The sequence below is a fragment of the Thalassophryne amazonica genome, chromosome 4 (assembly GCF_902500255.1).
Source record: "Thalassophryne amazonica chromosome 4, fThaAma1.1, whole genome shotgun sequence".
In the NCBI taxonomy this organism is placed as follows: Eukaryota; Metazoa; Chordata; class Actinopteri; order Batrachoidiformes; family Batrachoididae; genus Thalassophryne; species Thalassophryne amazonica.
Window position 1 is genome coordinate 34425726 of NC_047106.1, and position 22799 is coordinate 34448524.

Consider the following 22799-nt stretch of genomic DNA (forward strand, 5'->3'; position numbering starts at 1 on the left):
AGATTAGGAATGAACATATCAGAGGGACAGCTCAGGTGGGACGGTTTGGAGACAAAGTCAGAGAGGCAAGATTGAGATGGTTTGGACATGTGCAGAGGAGGGACCCAGAGTATATAGGGAGAAGGATGCTGAGGATGGAGCCACCAGGCAGGAGGAGAAGAGGGAGACCAAAGAAGAGGTTCATGGATGTGCTGAGAGAGGACATGCAGGTGGTTGGTGTGACAGAGGAAGATACAGAGGACAGGGTGAGATGGAAACGATTGATCTGCTGTGGCGACCCCTAACGGGAACAGCCGAAAGACAAAGAAGAAGAAGAATAAGGTCGGATACTTTTCTAATAGACCTCGTATGTATATAAGATGAAAGAGTTTGCCTCCCTATGTCATTTGATAGTTAAACTAGCTTGTGAACATGATGGTGCTGAATGTTACATCACTTGAAAGATGGGAATTTAATGAAATGTAAGTTTTTGTGTATTTTTGCCTTGAACTTTGATGACCCTTGGCATGGTTTTCGGTGGAGAATTTTTTGGAAAGTTTGTTTCTTGGTTCCATCTCTGAGCCAAGTTTCGCTGAAGTCCGAATCTGCTTGAATCACAACCTAATGTAAACCTGCCTGAACTTTAAAAATATTGTCTCTTAATAGAATATTTGAAAAAGATGTCATGAACACCATACTGTAATATGGGCTGTGGCAAGTTTAGTCTGATCCTCTATCCTACTTTGGTATGTCAGCAATTCACAGCTTTTGCATCATCTGTGAAGAAATGAAAAAAAACTGCAAGGTTTCTCACTCGAGTCAAGCCTTTTTTTCTAATATTCCCCATTTAGTGTCAAACCTCTTACTGTTTCCCCTCTCTGTATGCCCCTGTAATTTAGGTGTGAATGCCTGCATTTGCAGCCTCTACGTTCTGCCTCGTTTTCTTCTTCATGCCCGTCTCCTTTTATCTGCTGTTTTCCCTCTCAGCCCCTCTGGCTGAGAAAATGTACTGACTTAAAATGAAAGTGTAACATCTGAATGAGCAAGAGCAGAAAGCAAACAGAACAAAAAAGAGAGAAACTTAAAAGAGAGAAACGAGAAAGAGTGAAGGAGAAGGTAGAAAAAGACTGATGATCTGATTGGGAAGGTCTGAGGAGGCCGTAGAGTGATGGGAGATAAAACAAGGGGAGTGGGAACACCAGTGTGAGAAGAGTTAAAGCTGTTCAGGCTTGACTTCATTCGATGTTGAATCACCAACCGCCTCTGTGGATAAATGTCATTAAAACTCTTGCATGGTATGTGGAAAGTATATTTAGAGTTAAACTCAAATATAATATTCAGCGAACGAAGAAACACTGAAAATCGTGCTTCCTTGACCTTAAGACTTTGGCCCAATCCCACTATTGTCCCTTTGCTCCACCTCTTCACCCTTTGCACATATATTGTCTTCTTTTTTCCCTCCACTTGATGCTGATGTTTTAGTAAAAAGTTATGTAGTCGAGAAACGTAGACAACAGTTGCGCTTATTCGCTGATGTGAACACAAAAACACTAACTCCTTACTCACTTTCTTATATTTATTGCCGATGACCAACCCGGTAAAGACAGATGTTCTGTCTCAACCTGGTCACAAATAAGTAAAAACTAGTAAAGACCAATAAAAAAGACGGGACAGTGTACATTTATGAATAAATTAACCTAACAATTAAGAAGTTGGTGGGATGAAAGTTCCATTATTATTAAAAGGAGGAATTAGAGCTCTGTTTTAGCACAGACGTATGATACACTGTCTGCAAACCAACAAAACAAGCAAACAGCTGTTACTTGTACAGAGTACATTTTGTATGAAAATTGTATGAAGCTCTCACAAAACAAGACACCGCGTCAAATGAAACATGCATCATCCATCTTTTTTCACATGTATTCCATATCTGCAATATGTGTCTAGCATATTATAAAAGGATACACAACATCCAACCCAATGGAAACGCAAGTTGCTAGTCCCCAATTCAAGATCAGTGTTGGGAAAGTGTAGTGACACGGACCCACAACAGGGGGCGCAAATGAATGGTCAATAGATGAGCCAAAATATAACAATTTAATGTTGTGAATTGTGCACAACGAACATACAGACAATCTCAGAATATCATTACAGTCAATCCACAAAGGTGACGTGTGGGCAGGCTCGAGGATAGAAGACGTCTGTCCTGAGAAGAGCCGGAACCACACGATTTCCGCCAGCCACAGAACCTGGTGAATACTGGAGCCGCCAAGTCCCGAATTCCCAGGTGATCACCGTCCCCGACTGTCGGATCTGGTACTGCTGGCGAAGAACAAAGACAGTCAAGTGTGGGTGTGTGTACACCCAGTAACAACAGCGGTGGGAATGCCACCTCCACCTCTCACTCAATATGTTGCAGCGATCCCTCAGAGGAAAAAGAGTGCCGTCCTGCACAGCCTCCACAAAAAGGACCGGTACTCCTGCAAACACTCACAATATACAGCTTATAAGTAAACACAAATGGCTGAGGATATTACCTCCAATGAAGTATGATATCTCGGCAACGAGGTGGAGATGACGTCTGGTCTTTATGGAGTGAGAGGACGTTGAGTAGATGGGTGACAGCTGTCAAGAGGTAATGAGTGACAGCTGTCACCCCCGGCTGTGTCCATGGCGGCAGCGCCCTCTTGTGCCTGAAGCCCGCACTTCAGGCAGGGCGCCCTCTGATGGTGGGCCAGCAGTACCTCCTCTTTTGGCGGCCCACACACAACAATCAGCCTATTCTCTATCTACATCTAGAGTTCTGTCAGGAAGAGTGTCTGGCTTATAACTTGCGTGACATCAATGTGAGGTCCAGACCAGGTCTGCTGTTGCAAGGCAGAGCAAAAATGAGAGCTGCCAAAATAAAGTATACACAACTTTCAACCAACAGTGAAAGGGATTTATGTAAACAACTGGAATACCTAAGGGCCCCTTCACACATAAATTTGGTCAAATTAGGGCAAAATGGATTGAAATAGTTCGAATTCGCAAACCATGAAAACATCGTGGCGACTTGCAGGCATGCGCAATCCAGCTGTGACATTTTCATGCATGAGCGTGCGCAAACACATTGTGTGGAACTGGAGCATGTGTAACCACATTGTGCAGCTGCTGTGGAAAAAACTAAAAAATATAAACCAGCTGGTACATGTGGAACCACATTGCGCCCCCTGCTGTGGAAAAAAAAATATAAACCAGTTGGTACCTTTGGAAAAAAATACATGCCACCCACAGGATTTGATCCTGCATTTTACTGATTACCAGCCCAAAACCTTACCACTGCGCTACCGTCACTGGTTTATAAACAGTGCAGGAAAATGCCTAAAATCAACAAAGAGATGGACCTATTTAAAAAAAATAAAAGCACACACCATAAAAAACACTGCATTTTACTGAATCCCTCTTATTAAGTATGAACCGTCTGTTCCTCTGTAGATGACCCATGGTCACAGTCATGAAATGACATGAATGGAGCAGTGTGCTGTTATGTCTGCATGTTATGTCCAGCCAGCCCAGAGTGTATGTCCGGGCCAACATGCATGTCTTGTGGATGGTGCGCCATTGGACAGACACCACGTCACATGAAACAGAGCTCACGCGGTGACGTGGCAGTCAGATCGCCCACTGTGTGTTATGATTTGACGGTCCATTGTCACCCGGGGCATCCTTTCAATGTGCGCACTGTGCACACGCTTGCTGCAGCCCGTCGCAATAGCAATATATGTTTTTATGTATGTCCACGTGAGGACAGCAAGCAGACACATGCGAGTCACAGTGGACAGTTGAAAGTTCATGTCCATCCAAACTTGGTACGTGTTTCCCAGCCGTAATGTCCAGAACCAGAGATCCAACAGCAGCTGCTGTGGGCGGACACGACACGCCCCCTGTCAGTTCAGTGCACACCAACCAATGAAAGACTCGTTAGCAGACTTTTAATGAGTCTTTCATTGGATTCAGGTGTGTTGGAGCAGGGAGACAACTAAAAGCGTCAGGAATGTGGCTCTTGAGGACCGAACTTGGCCACCCCTGTTATAGTACATGTATAAAATGAACAACATTAGCGCCACTGACTGATAAAAGCCCACTCTGCATGTAAACATTTCTTGTATTTGCTTGTAAATTATTCAGCTCATTTTCATTTGTCACTGTCATGGTACACCTGGCTGTGGTAGACAGACGGCTATTTTGAAGAGATAGGGTTGGACCGGATGTCTGCCTGGGTGGTTCCCGTCCAGGAACCAGGGCAATTCTGTGGTGTCGTGGACGTGGTTTGACCTGAACTGATTGTAATGTATTGCCTGAGTGAGGAAATTAGAAAAGAGGTGCCAAAGAAGAGTTTGCTCGCCATTTATACCACATTCTATTAATCACTGACAGTTTTTGCAGTCATTGACAGCTTGTGACTCATCAGTCAATGACCACAACAAACACTTTATATGCAATATTTGGTCATAAGGCCTTCATCTTTTTCTTGTTTTCCTCAATTATGTTTCTCTTCATATGCACTGATTCGCTAAAAGCTGAACAGCCCATCATAGTGTCCACTCTTACCCAGGGGAACCAATGCACATTAGACATAAAAAAGCAACTAATGGCCAAGGTGGATGATTACAGATGTGACAATTGTATGGGTCATCCACTCCCAACAAGGCCAGATGGTTGACAGTTGGCTCGTTGTGTCTCGTGCTTAAGAAGATCTAGTTTTGAAGAGAATAGAAGTGCTGTAAAACAATGGGAATAAGAGAATCAAGATGCCAAACAGATACAGATGGGTTAAAAATGACAACGTAAACTGCCATAATAATAAAAATTGTCTTCACTGGATGGATGGTTTGGACTGATATTATTATAAACATTGACATGTTAGAGCAGTGGCTGCTGTGGAGTGACTGAAGATGATCTGGATTTCATTTGAGCAATGTCATAAGTGTTGGCATTCTGAAAAGGTGTGGGCTGAACTCACCTGTAGTTATCTCCTGCATGAATAAGTGGGAATTTGCATCAACATATGTGAACGCTAGTATATGGGAACTTTTGAACTTGGGAATTCACTTTGCTGTATCACCAGGCATCTTGGGGAGAGTTTGGCATAAATCTGGGTGGGGTAGAGCTGTGGGAAATCGCCAACGTCAATGACAGCAAAGACATTGTTTTCATACTCATCAAACCATTCAGTGAGGCCTTGCTCCCCATCGAGGGCAACATTCATTGTGTTTCTCAGCTAAATTATTCAGGTTGTTCCTTTATTTGTAACCCGTCTGTGCTTGAATGGAACAATGGAAGGATGTGTGAAATGCAGAACAGCCACCTGTTACAAGCGATGTACTTTTAGTACCTCGTAAGTAGTCAGGAGCGCTGTACGACAGAAGAAAACCAAAAGAAAGATACACAAGGCATGAGTACCACCAGTGATGTTGTACCTGGCAAGTTCATGTTTTGTGGCAACAGAGATGAAGCTGTGCAGGTAAACAAGAAAACATGAGTATGACCACAGGGTGAAGGTGGAGACTTAAGATTGAATGTGATGGAACTGGCATTGTCAGGAAATACAAAAACACAGAGATTGAAACAAAGTATATTGTATGTATATTGGTTGCACATGATCAGAATGTTTCAAATAATCAGTTTTCTTATGCATTTGAATTAGATACAGAAGAAAATTATGGTATTTGAAGTTGAACACATTATGATCATGTACAACCAGTGCACATATTTAAAGCATGTAAATGTAAACCATGTACTTTTTGTACTGAAGGGGACTGGTAAAGGAAGTCACCAAGACCCTGTGATAGGTCTGAAAGAATTTTAGGCTTTGGTGGCTAAAGATTGTAGAAACTGCTCAATGGTTCAACTTGTGTGTTGGCTCATCAGTTAGAGTATACTTCTACATTGTGGAACCAAACCGGCACTACACAAAAAGATGGCCCAGTATAGGAGATGCAGTTCTTCTGGTCAGGTCTCAGTTATATTCCATCACCTTAAGGACAGAGCACACTCTTTTGAAGATGACCAACTTCACATTTTGTACTGGGGACATAGATGGTTTGAGAAATGTGGCTCATCCTACACACACATTCAAACTCAATCCTGCTCAAGCAGAATTTAAGCTGCGCACATGTGTGCAAGTGTGTGTACGGTATGGGATGTTGCTGTTGGCTATAGCTACAAGGACATCCTGGCTGTGTTTTATCTTTACTGAGGAGGAATAATGGACAGATTGATGGCGGGTAATACAGGCGCATCAAAGCAAGGACAAACATACTAAAAACTGTTTCTTTACGAGAGCCATCACTACCATGAACATGCAATGACCCCAGTTACCAGTATAAGGTACAATGTGCAATATACTGTATGTATCACTGTCACTGTTGCTGCTCTGCTTTAAACATTACCTCAATATTTATTCATCCTTTACAATACAATCATCTTATGTTCTTATACTCTTATATTTGCACATAGATTTTCACTGTACTGTCCTGCAGGACCTTATACTTATAACTCTTTATACTTTTTTCACTTTATGTGTTTGCACTGAAAAACAACAAGCTCTCTCCAATCTTGTACATTTTGTATAATGGCAATAAAGAGCATTCTATTCTATTGTTTAAGTGCAGAGAGTTGCCTGGCTTCCAAAAGGCAAACACGAATGTCTGATATTTCAGAAAGGAATTAATTTAAAACCACACAAAAACTTTTTAAGCTCACGTCATCAACTGTTTAACTGTTTCCCAGTTAAACACCTCCTACTACAGACAATTTTGCCATACAGTACCATACTGTTTGTATTTCCTAATGATTGATTTAAATAATATTCAGTGACTTGGAATGTTCATGTTTCCATCCTCTGACAAAACAAAACAAAACTACTTGACTGTAAAAGTGATGTGTATTAAAAATAATACTTTTATTTAGTTTGTCCAAAGACACATGGCCTCTGAAAGTTGAGGAAATGTGTAGAATAATGGCTGTAACTCATAAATGTTCAGGCAAAATTGCTGTTAGACCCCATGAATTAAAGCTAAAACTACAATCACATCTCTATTGTTTCATTTCATCTACACTGTATTAGTGTACAAAAGGGAAAAATATACTGCATTGTCATTGTCCAAATACTTACAGACTGCATGGAACTTTAAATGGAAAATGTGACTGCAAGGATTAATGTTCATACATTTAAAACCACAGAGTGGTAACAGATTGGTCTTTCAAGCTGTGTCGAGGAAGTTATTAATATGCTTCTAAATATGCTCGTATTAATACCGCTAGGATTGCATCTCAGCAAAATAAATATCCATGCTTCAGGCTGTCAAATGCAATTGTAAAGCAATTATGATAGCCTTCTTTCTGTGGTGCTCTTTACATGAGCCTGTAAATTAAATATACATAAGTTACACTGCAGATATTTGGCACTGGAGATATTTCAACATTATTAGCTGATCAGCAGGGGCAACTTTGTAACAGCTGTGCTCTCTGTTTACTGTCATTATATGCATTTGTTTGTCACACTGGTTAGGCTGGGTATACAGGACAGTGTGAACCAGAATGATCTGTACGGAAATATAAAGTGCAGAAAATGGAATATGTGTACCTGGAATTTGACAGGGAGGAAGGAGCTTTGTGTTTGTCAAAATCAGCTGAAAAGGAAGAGGGAAACCTATGAACTGCTGAAGCAGGGCATGAACAGTGCGAAACAGAATGATGGCAAAGATGTTTCGGTTGAGGAAAAATAAACAATACGTCACATACAGTAATGCAGAAATACCTGCATTTATCATGTTCCGGATGTTAAAATCCAGCACAATGTCATGCTGTGGAAGCAAGTGTGGGTGGATCCCCACCAGTAGGTGCACTGTGATGTGCTGGTTGTTTGCAAAAATAATAGTGCTAAAAAAAAATGACCTATTACTTCCACCAAGGATGTAATAAAATCATTGCCGTTTATTTGTTGATTTATTTGTCTGTTTGTCTTTTAGCAGGATTACGTCAAAACTACTGCACGGATTTTGAGGAAATTTTCAACACAGATACATATTAGGTGATGGAAGACTCCATTAAATTCTGGAGGTGATGCGGATCCGGATTCTGGATCAAGTTTCACTTTATATATGCTTTGAATGAATACGTCAAAACAAATAAACTGACTTTGATGAAATTTTCAACACAGATACATAGAATCTGGATCTGGATTCTGGATCAAGTTTCACTTGTTACGTTTTGAAGGATTACGTCAAAACTACTTCACGGATTCTCACTAAATTTGCACCACAGATGGATATTAGGGCATGGAACACTCCACTGAGTTTTGGAGGTGATCTGGATACAGATTCTGGATCAAGATTTCACTTCATATAGGTTTTGAAGGATTACTTCAAAACTACTTCACAGATTCTCACCAAATTTGCACCACAGATAGATATTAGGGCATGAAAGACTCCACTGCATTTTGGAGGTGATCCTGATCTGGATTGGCAGACGTCAGACATCTCTGATTGCTCTTGTTAAAGAAGCCTCATGAATGTTTATCAAAAGAGCTGAGAATGTGATGTAATTACAAATAATCACCACTTGATGGTAGCATTGGCGGGAGAATAGAAGCCCCTCCCATATGTGTCAAAAACCCCAAGTTTATTTGGATAAACATAAATAACCGCAAGCTGCATATTGCAGTTAATCGTTTGCATCCCAGTGACATTACAACAGGTGTAAGGTTATCGCACCATTTGGAAATGTTCAAAAGGCAAACTATTCACACTCTCACCAGCTTCTACATGTTGTCAGCATCTGTCCACATGTGTTTGGAATGTGGGCTACATCATATTCACACAGAAACATATGTGTGCTTAAACTGAAGCATCCACCATGCTTGAATTTTTGGAATGCAATCAGTGCTGTACTTCCTCGTGAGGTGCATGACAAACGTTTTGTTGACACAGACCTGCACACAGGATACACTCATCATCACCATATACTACCGTTTGTAAGTTCACTGTCTGCAATATGGAGCTCATAAAACATCATTCCAAAATTAATTCAGGTGAATGAGCCACCTCATAAAACAAAAACAAACAAATGGTTGCTCACTCTGGAACAATGCACGTATCCTCTTGACCTACAGCTCTGTTAAGGAAAGACAAATAGGACACTGCTGGACCATGGAGGAACTATGCATTCTCTGAGTACCCTTTAGTTTTGCAATATTTACTCACCAAGCTCTCGCCATGTTTTTGTCTGGCGTCACCTTCCAATATATTCTACAGAACATTAAATTTAAGTCTCTTGATTATAAAGCAGATGCAAACTGCACCATACTTACATACATTAAGAAGTTGTGATTGTTAAAACAAACTCAACCTAATAAACCCGCAGTTAACCAATTCTCACAGTTAAACGTTATCAGTGTGGGTAGAATTATACTGAGATTGCTGCAGTTGTAAAGTGATTACAAGCTTAACTTGTTCCGTGGCTTCAGGGAAAGTGTGTACATTGCATCCAATATAATTAGATCAAGTCTTTGTCTGTTAATGGTGTGTAGGTGGATTTGGCAAGTGTATAGATAGTTACCCTCAAGACTTTTAAATATATCATCCAGAAAGTTTTTTTTTTTTTTTTTTGCTGTTTGTTTTCCAAAACTTGATGTCTTTGCAATGCCTCTGGGGTTTTCATGATTGCCTTATTTCTTATCTTGAGTTGGACATGCAAAAGTGAGCAAATGGAATCCCATATTCATTGACAAAGAAGCAACTTGGGTTTAGATGCAAATTAGAAAACTTTTTTAAGTTTAATTTAATTTCATTTCTTTCATTTATATAGTGCCAAATCACAACAAAGTTGACTCAAGGTGCTTCACACAAGTAAGGTCTAACCTTATCAACCCCTAGAGCAAGCACACAGGTGACAGTCAAGGAAAAAACCCCTCTGATGATGTTGAGGAAGAAACCTCAAGCAGACCAGACTCAAAGGGGTGACCCTCTGCTTGGGCCATGCTACGACACAACAGACAATAAAAATATACAGATGACATTACATTTAAGTTATGCAAGGTTTGTATCAGACATTGAATGTGAAGAAAAAATTACTTTTATTCATAATCAATGAATTTAGATGTTTTGAACTTTAATTCTAATGACTGAGATTTGATCTACTAACTGGAATAAAAGACTTGTCCTTGTTCAGAAAAGAAAGGGTAATCACCTGGACTGCAACTAGACGGGGTATTACAATCATTTAATCATTTCGATCATCTACCTCTGCAAATACTCACTGAATGCAAGTGCCAACACCAGCAGTGCATCTTTGCAGCCTATGTTAATCTTTACAAAACATTCAATTTGGTTGCCTAATCTGCTTTGTGGGATATCTTAAAAATTTCGGGACTCCCCAGTAAGTTGCTGGACATCATTCAGGTGCTGTTGTTATGGAGCTCAGTGGTTTAGGTGCATTTGCTTTTGAGGAAAGATTTACTAGCTTTGAGTTTGATGATGTTATGATATTTGCTGAATCAATGGATACCCTGATTTCAGTACTTGAGAAGCTGAATGAGCAGTTGGAGTGTTTGGGTTTGTGATTTTCCTGGATCACAAATAAGATAAGATAAGATAAGAAAAATAAAGACATTCAGTGAGTTCTTGGTGTCCATTGAGCAGGAACAGTGCCAGGTGCAGCACATGGCGCTGCTTATATGGAAGAAATAAAAACTGGCTGGTACATGTGGAACCACATCGCGCTGCTTATGTAGAAAAAAAACAAACAGCCGGTACATGTGGGACCACATCGCACTGCTTATGTGGAATAATAAAAAAAAAGAAAGAAAAAAAAAACCCACACCACCCGGGACGCGAACTAACACATTTCAAAGCCTCTGATTCCTAGTCAGAGACTTTACCACTGAGCTATGGAGCTTTTCTTTGAAAGCTGTGGGAAGCTGCCTCATAGTATCAGGAAGGACATGGAGGTATTACAAAAAAAAAAAAAAAAATTTAAAATCCCACACTATATTAAAAACACCACATTTATCAAGCGTGCAATACAAATATGATCCATCTGTTCTGCTGGTGATGACCCATGGTCACAGACATACAGTCATTAAATGACATGAATGAGAAGCAGTGTGCTCTGGTCTACTGGTCAGGTGTGTCCAGTCGGCCGTGCACGTTCTACCCAACATGCATGTTCTGCCCGACACGTCTTGTGGATGGTGCACCACAGCACAGACACCGCGTCATGTGGAACAGAGCTCACGTGTGTGACATGACGGTGAGATTGCCCGCTGCATGTTCTGATCTGACGGTCCGTTTCAACCTGGGGGGCTGTCAGTGTCCACACCGTGCGTGTGCTCGCTTGCTGCAGCTTGTCGCCACCACGGCGATATATGTTTTTATTTATGTCAACGTAAATACAGCAATCAGACACACGTGCCTCACAGTGGACAGTTGTTAGTACATAACTGTCCAAACACAGTAGGTGTTGGGTAGCTGGAATGTCCAGAATGACAGATCACCACAGCTGCTTCTGTCAGAAGCCACACCTCCCATGAGTGGAGCGCACACAACCACGTGTCAGTGTGTGTGTTTGTAGTCACACTCGTGGGAACTTGGGCAAATTTCACAGCAGTATGACAGTGGTTGTCTGCAGTCTGTTGTCGTGCCAAGAGTGCGACTGGCCACACATTTTCTAAGTGCCATGCGAGCGGTGTTAGGTGTTCGTGTGTGTCACCTGGAATTTGGCCGGCACCTGCCGCGAGAGGGCGCGATGGGTTTGCACAGCGCACACTTTGTCTTTCAGGCGCTTGTGTACGCAAAAAGTTGTAGCAACAGGTGTACAAGGCTTTGGCGACAGGGACAACATTACAGGGTTTGCACACAATTCCTGCGTCATGCACACTAAGTGTGCATTTTGTCCAAACTTCGCACTATGTGTGAAGGGGCCCTTACTGTATGGTTGCAAGACTGGGTTGCTCATCAGTGACCTGTGGTGACGACTGGATGCCTTTGGTACCAGGTGTCTTTAAAGGATCTACCGGTGTCACCGGAATGAAGTCCAGCTCGTGTAGTCATTGTCTCGATATTTCTTACGTGGATGACTGAGAGTCTACATCGACATACAGTGCGCTCCAACTCTGCACGTTTCTCTGAGACTCTGATCTATTTCTTGTTCTGTCTTCATTTATATTATTCCTCCGTTGCTCACAGTGAGCTATATTTGTTTATCTCAGCTGTACATTTCCTTTTAAAAGTTACTAATGTTTCAACAGTCTTGTTTTGTGTCAGGGGAGGGCAAACAGAGCCAAGATGGAGCAGCTTTTCATTGCAACCCATTGCTTAAGCAGATGGTTTTACTGATGAGCTCCTTCCCTCAAGTTAATGTCTTGATCATTTGTGAAATCACCTGCTAAAGTAATCAGTAGCAATGAAAACCTGCACCATCTTGGCCCTTCATGGCACACTTTTGCCCACACCTGTTTGATGCCGTCTGTTCTGTCTTGATAGAACCACATGTCTGGTCTGCTCGAGGGTTCATCCTGTTAAAAGAAGGGAATATTTCCTTTGCCGCTGTCACAAATGTGCATCTTCATTTTGTGGGCATTGTCTCAACCACTGTCTGTACTTTGAAGTATCTTTGCATTTTGGTGCTATATAAATAAATTCAATTAAACTGAGTGATATTACCTTTGGAAACAGCGTTGGTCAGTCAAAATATTTGCTTCGAGCATCTTTCAGGTCAAGAGAAATCAAATGAACAATACCTACTTCACTAACTGCAAGGTGGTTTCTCTCGGAATGGATCAAAATTCATTGGACCTATACAGCCCCGAGGTCGTTGCTAATCTCTAAATTCCATAGTGTCAAGCGGATAAGAGTCTACAACTCCCCTTGGGCACCATGAGCGGGATTCAAACGCAGGCCTACATGTTGGCAGGCCAGCCCCTTATCCACTGAGCTACCTGCTCTACAAAATTGACCAGTAGTCATAATGAATACAGGAAGGTTAAATGAATAACTGAGTGAACAAAATGACTCTCAGTCTGGTGAGTGTCAGACTCCCAAAAGTGAAAATCACACAGCTGATGTGCTTTTGTTCACAGCAGTGATGGAAAATGCTTTCGACTACTGAAGGTCTTCTTTGACCTGTCATCAACAATATCATATTTCTTGTTCTCTCTATTGGGAATAAGACAAAGACAGATCAGGTCAGGATGCCTGCTTCGTGGCACTGTGAGTGCTGAACACAGTTTAGCAGTGAAATGCACTTTTTTTTTTTTTTTTTACAAAAGGCAGCATACAGTATTTGGTTGAAAAATGGTAAATGGACTACATTTCTTTGGCGCTTTTCCATCTGCATCAAATGCTCAAAGCTCTTTAAAATAATGCCTCACATTCACCCCGATGTGAGGGTGCTGCCATACAAGGCGCTAATGTGATCCAGCCCTGGGGAAGGGTTTATTTTTTTTTTGCTGCTGTGTTTGCATGTTTCCTCCATGTTTTGCTTTATTTTGTTGTGCCTTTGAGTTCTGCCTCCTCAGTGTTTGTCATGGCAAGCTGATTACCTGCAGTCAATGCACCTGGGGCGTGGCACATGACGTGGCCCATAAAAGATGGTGGAGTTTGGGAAAAAGTCACGCAGCAGGGATGCAGACATGAGGACACGGGCAGAGGAGACCGGCATCGGAGCAGGACGGGCACGGGAGCAGGAACAGGATGTGGCGTGGACAGCAGAGGACGAAGGAGAAGAAGCTGCCAGAGAACTTGGGAAGAGTACCGGTAGGCACCACATGGCCCAGCTGGTTTACCGTCCAGAAGGAGAACCACAACGTGGATCACACGCAGCAGCAGGGGAGAACCCTGCCGGTTTCATATGTACAGCTCATGTGTTTGAGGTGGTGGTGCTCGTGAAGCAGCAGTCTTTGGCTCCAGGGACGTTTCGCTGTGCGTTCGCTGGCCCCCTGTGTGTGTCTGCCAGGTGTACAGGAAGAAAGGGGCCGGAGAGGAGCTGAGAGGGGAGATGAGCACCGTGAAGTTGAGGAACCCTGCCCCGTCTGTGAGTATTTGTAGCGGTGCTTGGAACAGTGCAACAGATAGCCTTTGGCTTTTGAAGTACGTCCAGTGTTGGTGGCATTGTGTTGGCTTTGCCTCTATGTTCCCTAGGGGAAGATTGTGAAGCACTCTGGATGTCAAGAGGACCCTCCCCAAATAAGCTGATGTCTCGAAGACGCCCACAGACTGACCCGACTTGCGGACGCTTTGTTTGGACCCGGACTGATCACTCTACACCCACTGGCGTTTATCTTAGTTTAGAGACCGCTCATTTTTAATTGTGTTTTTTTAATAAATTGTTAACTCGTAAATGATGCTTGTCTTGTTTGGTTGCTCCAGCTCTCCTTCTCAATATCAGCTTAAATTGGCCCACTTCATTCATCAAATCTCATTTTTCCAAAAATTACAATATACTTTACTAAACAATTTCTAAACGGGAAATACAAAGATACTGTAGCTTTATTGTAGAGGTAATAAAGTTAGTGAAGATGGATCATGTTTTTAAAAATAATGAGCTAAATAAACACATTTTTGGTTGTATATTAAGAGCAATGCATCCCACTGTAACACAGACAGCACAGAAGCTTTTATTGATTGATTTCAAAGAGAACCATATTTTTGAAGGATGACTGCGAGTCTAACACCTGCTGATTGTAATTGATCTGAAGGATGCAGGTTTGGGACCACACTTACTGACTCATTGGAACATCAATAAAGTCATCAATTGCTCATCATTTCAACTTGGTAAAGCTGTGGCGGTGGGCCAAACACCTATCTTACAGTCCGTCTATAGCACTATGAGTTATCCTGTCTGCAGACAATCAACCAAGCAAACTGAGGAGCAAACAGTCCTTGTTTTCTTCCTGTTGGCTTTGGATCTTCAAGTCACGTTTCATGGAAAAAAGCAGAAAACATGAAAATAAGCAATTAGCAGCATCAGCCACATCAATCACTCAGCAACCGTGTTTTCTCCAAGGGATTCTGGTTGTTGAAGCTGTGACTGTCCCTGATAGCGTTCCGTGTCTGAAATCTCTCCGGAGTCTCCATTTCGTTTTGCAACTTTCAGTTTTTTTTGTTTGTTTGTTTTGTTTTCCTTCATCTTTTCTCTTCATTTATCTCTTTTGTTTTAACGCTGCTCTTCTTTGTCACTTCACACTTTTCGCTTTGCAGGTGTTGCCAGATGCTCTGTAGTCGTCGCACATCTTGTCTATCCATTACCTTTGCAGTACCAGCAGACAAGCACCTGCCTACAGATGAGGGAAGCTGAGACGGTGAACGGGGAAGGCTGGCAATATTTCAACAGCTGTGGATTACAGACACGGGTCAGGAAGGGGCCGTTATACAAGATAGGAGAGGATAAGGAGCCAGATTAGCATGCAAACGTGTGCTTGCTGCATCTGATTTACAGTTACTGCTCGGGCGCAACCATCAGTAGGCACATATGGAGCATCCTGTAATGATTTTTCTCACTGTTCTATTAAAACTCACATTAAAAACCATCCATAATGATATTTCAGTGCTAATCTTCCAGTCACATTCACATATCTAATTTCTGGGCACTAATAGCTGAAGTGGTATTTCTCACAGGTTGGTACTTTTGTTGCTGAGGGTGCATGTAGAGCCACAGCGATGGTTTAAAGTTGAAGTTCAGTTATAAATCTTCATTGCTTTGCTTATATTATGATAAACTGCAGCAATACTGCAATTTGGCAAAAATAAAGTAAGAAGAGCTCCATAAAATAGTTTTGCATTGCTGGAGGTTTAGGCTTTTTTGTTTAAGCTATTTCCATGTCTTTTTTGTTATGACCTTTGTACTGCTACTACTCGCATCAATGCTCCAACTTCATAAAGAAATACTCAACCCTTGCTCAGTAGTCATCTGTCATGGCCGTTTGCATCAGTAATGCTTGGTCTCCAAAAGAGCACAGGGTCAGCGAACCCATTCAAACAACTCATCTAGCAATGTACTATGAAAATAAGGATGCTTTACGAGCAGTTATCGGAGTTTATCACTGAAAACTCTGTGCCGCTGAGGTGACAAATTCTTTGTACTACTTAAATGTGGCAGACTTAATGCCGCATTTACACATAAGCAGGATGTGTTACGAATGTCGTTTTTCTGTTATTCGTGGCACATTCCTGGCATTCTTAACGTGATTTAACGCATCTGAATAGGATTTTTAACAGTGCGTGTAGGTGTGTGATATTCGTGGAGCATGTTTTTGGCCGTCAAAAAATCTTCCACAAATGTCCAGTGCGCACAACCCTCATTTCGCCTCATGTCATGAAGGTCGCAACTAAGCGTTTTGATAAGTGATGATCCTTAATAGAGCGTGACAGCATTCGTAGTGGTTCCTGTGATGGTTCTTGGAGCCCAAACTGTCACACGTTGTTACAAATTGCCACAGAAACTGTCAAGTTTTGACACAAATTGTAACGCGGTATTGCATTTCACTGCACGCCACTACGAAACACCTCTTTCATGTACGCATAATTCAACCCTGCTTCATCACATTCAGTATCATTGCTGCAGTTTGCAGAAGAAGGACAGTGATGCCAAGTGCATGATGGAGTTTTAACTTACACTTGTAGCTGTAGCGACGTACTGTGTTAACTGCTGTTGGTTTTCTGAAGTGTTCCTGAGCCCACGTGGTAAGATCAGTGCTGCCTGAGAGATCGAAGTTCACAGGCATTCGATGTTGGTTTTTCGGCCTTGCCGCTTACGTGTAGAAAGTTCTCCAGATTCTCTGAATCTTCTGATTATATTATGGGCTGTAGATGATGGAATCCCTAAATTCCTTGCAACTAAATGTGGAGAAACATTGTTCTTAAACTGTTGGACTATTTTTTTTCATGTAGTTGTTCACAAAGTGGTGATCCTCACCCCATCTTTACTTGTGAACTGCTGAACCTTTTGGGGATGCTCCTTTTATAACCAATCATGACACTCACCTGTTTCCAATTAACCTGTTCACCTGTGGAATGTTCCAAACAGGTGTTCTTTGAGCATTCATCAACTTTCCCAGTCTGTTGTTGCCACTGTTCAAGCTTTTTTGAACTGTGTTACAGGCATCCATTTTAAAATGAACAAATATTTGCACAAAAACAAAAAATAAATCTCAGTTTGAATATTAAATATCTTGTCTTTGTGGTGTATTCAAGTGAATATAGATTGAAGAGGATTTGCAAATCATTGTATTCTGTTTTTATTTACATTTCTCACAATGTCCCAACTTCATTGGAATTGGGGTTGTGGACGACACCATCAGTCAGTGTAGTTAAAAAAATTTGCCTGCACTTATATAACTTATATATAATTTTCATTTAAAGTAGTTTCCAATAAATTTAGCCAAGTGTACAAGGTGATCATGCTACATCTTGTCACACAGTACATCTTCTACGGACAGAGGCCGAAGTTAGAGACCTTGCTAAAAACTTTTACGTAGACACAGGATGCTACAGTAGTAACAGACTTCAACTGGTTCCAGTAGGGACAGCACAGATAGGACAGTTTGGAGACAATGTCAGGGATGTGAGATTGAGGCTGCAAAAAGTGTCATTTACTTTCCACATACAATGACACAGATGTGTGGCAGGAGACATGAAAAGCAAAGCACTTGTCACTCATGGTTTCATTTATAAACAAAACTAGTTCTGGAGGATAGTTTATCAACATTAAATGGACTGCATTTATATAGCATTTTTCCATCTGCATCAGACGCTCAAAGAACTTTACAATTATGCCTCACATTCACCCCGATGTCAGGGTGGTGCCATACAAGGTGCTCACTACACATTGGGAGCAATAGGGGATTAAAGACCTTGCCGAAGGGTCCTTAGTGATTTTCCAGTCAAGCAGGGATTTGAACCGAGGATCTTCTGGTCTCAAGCCCAACACCTTAACCACTAGACCAACATTAATGGCAACTCTGTCATTTTTACAGAGTGAAAATATTGCACATATCTTAATGCGCTAATTCTGAAGGTTTGAGCATTTACAGACACATGCGCCAAAAGGCATTATGGGAAATGAGTCTCCTCTCAATCACTCCCCCCATCAAAATGCATAGAACACTGCCATCTACTGGATGGAGTGTGAATAGTGACCGACATGTGATCGTTGGTCCCTATTTGTTGTGCTGAATCACATTTCACAAACAGACTTTTCAGTTTGCCGAATGACTCTTTCTTTTTTACAAATGAAAAAAAGACATATTTACAAATAAATAAACCAACCAACCAGTGATTGAGAGGAGACTCATTAACAGTTATCGAAGCTAAGTTTTTGGTTAGCTGTGCCCACCACTGGTGCACCTATCTTTGGGCAGTTTTACTCATTCTTGTTTACAGCACCTTTCAAGCTGGATGGGGAGCATTGGTGTAGATTTCTCCACAGATGTTTAATCGTATTCAGGTCTGGACTCTGGCTGGGCCACTCAAGTTCATTCACAGAGTTGTCCTGAAGGCACTCCTTTGATATCTTGGCTGTTTGCTTAGGGTCATTGTCCTGCTGATGTCTGTCTCCAGTCTGAGGTCTCACAGTTCCTGCTGCTGAAAAACACCCCCACAGCGTGATGCTGCCACCACCATGCTCCACTGTAGGGATGGTGCCTGTTTTCCTCCAAACATGACTCCTTACATTCACACCAAAGAGTTTAATCTTTGTCTCATCAGACCAGAGAATATTGTTTCTCATGGTCTGAGAGTCCTTCAAGTGCCCAAACTCCAGGTGGGCTGCCATGTGTCTTTTACTAAGGAGTGGCTTCCATCTGGCCACTCTACCATACAGGCCTGATTGGTGGATTGCTGCAGAGATGGTTGTCCTTCTGGAAGGTTCTCTTCTCTCCATAGAGGAATGCTGAAGCTCTGACAGAGTGACCATCAGGTTCTTGGGCACCTCCCTGGTTAGGCCCTTCACAACCGATCGCTCAGTTTAGATGGGCGGCCAGCTCTAGCAAGAGCCCTGGTGGAGCCGAACTTCTTTCATTTATGGATGATGGAAGACACTGTGCTCATTGGGACCTTCAAAGCAGCAGAAATGTTTCTGTAACATTCCCCACGTTTGTGCCTTCAAACAATCCTGTCTAGAAGGTCTACAGACAATTCCTTTGACTTCATGCTTGGTTTATCTTCTGATATGCACTGTCAACTTTGGGATGTGCCTTTCCAAATGGTGCCCAATCAACTGAATTTACCCCAGGTGGACTCCAGTTAAGCGGTAGAAATATCTCAAGGATGATCAAGTGGAAACAGGATGCACCTGAGCTCAATTTTGAACTTGAATGAATGAATTTATACACACACATACTTTACAAAAAAATCTCACAAAACAAAAACAACAAACTTGTTGAAACCATAGGGGATATCTGATGGACCTTTGTCCCTGACCACAGAATGTAAAACATGCCAGCCATGGGAGGAGTTTGACTGTATAAATGTCTCCCCAGACAGACATTTCTTTGTCAGATGCAACAGACTGCTTCTGAACCTCTGTACAGAGTTTTGTTGCCTCATTTGTAACAAGATCTTGTCATTTCAGATTTTTCCTTCACAGCTGTCACACAACTAAATGTGGTGAAAGTGCAGCGCTGTGAATACTTTCTGGGCGCACTGTATATCCCATCAGACACCCCCAATTGGAAAAGGTAACCGACTGCTGCGGTAGGTGGCTACTTTCGAAAGGCGAGTATGGCCATGGGTGGTTCCTTCAACTGATGGATATGGCCATGCATAGCACAGGCGCATGCTCCTGGACCTAATCTGATTGGACCTCAGTGGTGGTGTTTTTTGTCTCTCCCCAGTTTCTCATAGTCACCACAGCAGATCCAGTACAGTCCTGCATTTGGATTTGTCTCACGTTTGACACCGGGTGCCCTTCATGGTGCAGCTTCAGATCTTCAAGGAGAAACATACTCAGCTCCTGGTGTTCCCAAACTGTCTCCCAGCCAAGTGCTAATCCTGACCTGACCTGAATCATCAGACTAAATTCCTACCTCAGAATCAAGGTGAAATATTCTGTGCCAGGTCTGAATGCAGGTCTCGGAAGGAGAACTGAGTAGTAAATATGTGGTAATGTGCAGCCTCAGAACCAGGAGCAGATCCTTTGGCCCATTGCTCCAGTGTTTTGGCTTTAAGTGTATTGCACTGCTGCTGAGCCATTACTGCACTCCAGTTAGCCCGTTCCTGTCCAAAATACAACAAGGTGAAAGATATCCAATCTGAAGTGGAGAAAGAAATGGCTCTGTTTGTGCTTAACACTAAAAGAATGAAGGAAGTTTGGGGGAAAAGAGCAATTTTCTCTTGTGTTGCTTATCTTCTTGAAACATTGCCATATAGCAACATGGAATATTCTGTTGTGAGATCAGATCGCTATTGTGCAATACGCTGAAGAAAGTTGCCAAACAAACAGAAGAATAACACACAATTTAGCTACAGCTTGGTCTTATGGCACATAAATTACCAGGGTGATGTAGTCTAGCCTTCTCCAGAGCTGGCTAACTGCCAGGTTTGATTAATCCTGGAGCCGTTTCTGTTCACTCAGCAGTCACTCCATTCAGAAACTAATGCGTTATTGTACAGTTACACCAGTTCTTGATGAATGTATTGTGCTTAATTGTCATTAACTCACACTAAAAGCCCACAGGTCCACAATATAATTCAGTGACATGCTGTAAGTATGTTAATATTGAGAACTTTAGGGAAAATACTGACATCTAGTGTTAATGAAGATTGCAGTTCATACAGTTGTTAGAGGGTTGATCAATCAATCAATCAATTAATTTTTTATATAGCGCCAAATCACAACAAACAGTTGCCCCAAGGCGCTCTATATTGCAAGGCAAGGCCATACAACAACTATGTAAAACCCCAACGGTCAAAACGACCCCCTGTGAGCAAGCACCTGGCCACAGTGGGAAGGAAAAACTCCCCTTCAACAGGAAGAAACCTCCAGCAGAACCAGGCCCAGGGAGGGGCAGTCCTCCCCTGGGACCGGCCGGGGCCGAGGGAGAGAACCAGGAAAAAGACATGCTGTGGAGGGGAGCAGAGATCGATCACTAATGATTAAATGCAGAGTGGTGCATACAGAGCAAAAAGAGAAAGAAACAGTGCATCATGGGAACCCCCCAGCAGTCTACGTCTATAGCAGCATAACTAAGGGATGGTTCAGGGTCACCTGATCCAGCCCTAACTATAAGCTTTAGCAAAAAGGAAAGTTTTAAGCCTAATCTTAAAAGTAGAGAGGGTGTCTGTCTCCCTGATCTGAATTGGGAGCTGGTTCCACAGGAGAGGAGCCTGAAAGCTGAAGGCTCTGCCTCCCATTCTACTCTTACAAACCCTAGGAACTACAAGTAAGCCTGCAGTCTGAGAGCGAAGCGCTCTATTGGGGTGATATGGTACTACGAGGTCCCTAAGATAAGATGGGACCTGATTATTCAAAACCTTATAAGTAAGAAGAAGAATTTTAAATTCTATTCTAGAATTAACAGGAAGCCAATGAAGAGAGGCCAATATGGGTGAGATATGCTCTCTCCTTCTAGTCCCCGTTACTACTCTAGCTGCAGCATTTTGAATTAACTGAAGGCTTTTCAGGGAACTTTTAGGACAACCTGATAATAATGAATTACAATAGTCCAGCCTAGAGGAAATAAATGCATGAATTAGTTTTTCAGCATCACTCTGAGACAAGACCTTTCTGATTTTAGAGATATTGCGTAAATGCAAAAAAGCAGTCCTACATATTTGTTTAATATGCGCTTTGAATGACATATCCTGATCAAAAATGACTCCAAGATTTCTCACAGTATTACTAGAGGTCAGGGTAATGCCATCCAGAGTAAGGATCTGGTTAGACACCATGTTTCTAAGATTTGTGGGGCCAAGTACAATAACTTCAGTTTTGATGAATGATCTACTGAGATGATGAGAAATGGCTGATAATACAACTGCATATTAGGGCCTTTAAATGATGAAACCAGGTCAGGGGGTATTTTTCCAAGAGACAGAGAGAGAGAGAGAAAACCGCTCAGAAATTGGAAAAGTACCAGAGATATACAATCTATTTAGGATTTTGCAAGTAAACATACCAAAGAGTAGCCCTGGAATTCTTCATAATCAGATCATGGCAGATAAAACTCCTCAAAGGTCAAACTGTCTTGACGTATCAAGTCATTTGCTGCAGAAATAGACTCTGCGATACTAAATCAGCCTTTGTTTTTAAATGTACTTATGGCTGTTGTTCCTTTGGGCATCCGTCTTTTCCCCTTCACATACAGTCAAGCCCACAAGTAGTTGGACAGGGACTTGAGCTTTAATTCAAGAAATTTATTGAAAATATGGCATTAAATATTTCAAATTGAAGGACCTGTCTGTGTAGTACATCCTATTTCACATCCTATAAGTAAGTGACCAAGAAGAGCATAAGGATTGTTTGAAATACAAGTTAAACAAATCAATTCTCAAAAACTCTGCAAGAAGCAGACTAGTGAGGGGAGCCGCAAGTCACCTATGACTGCACTGAAGGAGTTACTGGCTTCGGCAGCTGTGATGGAAGAAACTTAGAATAGTGCAACTTTTATTTGTTGAGTCTCTGATGTGCCTTTTGTCACACTAGCAGCTGAAATCCTCCATCTATTAAGAACAGCCTGTTCTGCTCCTCTCCACCATGAAGCTCTATAACTGGTGTGTAACAAATAGCCAATTTGTTACTAAGTGATTTTACACTTGCACATTTACTCTGTTCACTAAGCA

At 41.9% G+C, this 22799-nt stretch overlaps 1 long non-coding RNA gene across 1 annotated transcript; it reads left to right on the forward strand.

Moving 5' to 3' along the window:
* The first annotated feature begins 458 nt into the window (after positions 1-458).
* Positions 459-16865, forward strand: LOC117509140. The gene is made up of 3 exons (XR_004560264.1): positions 459-471; positions 14720-14726; positions 16714-16865. It is a non-coding gene; the product is annotated as an uncharacterized LOC117509140 (long non-coding RNA).
* Positions 16866-22799: the final 5934 nt, after the last annotated feature.